The sequence below is a fragment of the Microtus ochrogaster genome, unplaced genomic scaffold, assembly GCF_000317375.1.
Source record: "Microtus ochrogaster isolate Prairie Vole_2 unplaced genomic scaffold, MicOch1.0 UNK101, whole genome shotgun sequence".
NCBI lineage: Eukaryota > Metazoa > Chordata > Mammalia > Rodentia > Cricetidae > Microtus > Microtus ochrogaster.
Window position 1 is genome coordinate 678867 of NW_004949199.1, and position 1345 is coordinate 680211.

A 1345-nucleotide genomic window follows, 5' to 3' on the forward strand; every position below is an offset into this window, starting at 1 on the left:
TATTTCTCCCAAGCCTACATACATTGATCTATCACTGTGACCCATTTGGAGGTCTTTTTATCTGGATTTGTCTTTATTACATATATGTAATTATTTTCTGACCAGAAGCACTTCTTAAAATGTTAAGTATTTACTAAAACTTAAGCTGCAGCATTAGTAGGTCAAATATGATACTGCCTGCTTGCCCCACCCTGTCCAACATGGTGGAGCCACTTGCATCTCTGGGCCATGAACACAGTCCTAATTCCAGGCACACAGCTAGTTCAAGTTGCAGCCAAACATGCCTCAGCATGCTGCTTACAATCACCATCCAAATTCTTGGTCTTCCAAAACAGCAATGGCAACGTGTCTCAGAAAGTCTGCATTTCTAAATGTCCCAGCTTCTTTCCTGCTACAGCTGAATTAGGAAACTTCATTTAAAGGATTTTTAGCACACTGCCAGGAAACAGCAAGAAGTTGTGTTAAAGTCTGTATTTCTAAAGGTCCCAGCTTCTTTTCTGCTACAGCTGAATCAGGAAACCTCACCTAAAGGACCTGTAGCACACTGCCAGTAAACAGCAAGAAGTTGTGTTAAAGTCTGTATTTTTGCATCTAGAATTTCTTTCTAAGCCCTCTCAGATTTTACATGGATTAGCTATTCCCATGTTTGGCACCAATCTGTAGGAAAGAACTGCTTATTCGTCCTGGCCACCCAGAACCAAAATAACCATACAGAAACTGTATAATTAAAACACTGCTTGGCCCATTAGCTTCAGCTTTTTATTGGCTAACACTTACATCTTATTTTAACCCATTTCTATATTGCTTACTGGCTAAATTTCAGCACGTCTATATAGCATCTCTCAACTTCACCCTTCTTTTTCTCAACATTCAGTCCAGTCCTCTCTGCCTACATAAGTTCTTCCCTATCCCCTTTCAATAGGCCAAGGCAGCTTCTTTATTCATTAATGGCAATCACAGCACATAGAGGGGACTCCCCATCAGAGATAGGCCAGCTATATGGAGTGTAGACCTTCATGTCTCTTTGAAGGGTGACAGAGTATGTTTCTCTTTTGATTCTATGCTTTATCGTGAATGTGGAAAATGCAGGGTAGTTACATAAAGCACCTAATTACTTTGACAGTTAAGAGTAAAGATAGAATAAATACATGAAGGCTTGCTTATGATAAATCCCCTCTCTGTACTTGTATAGTTTAGTTTTCCAAGATCAGTAAAATTTCAGTTTGGAATAGATCTTCTAACAAAAAAAAATAACACAACTAAAACAGTTTCCCTATAGGCTTTTGATAGAATATTAGAATCAAGCATACTATGAATAGATGTTCTGGGAAAAATAATAATATCT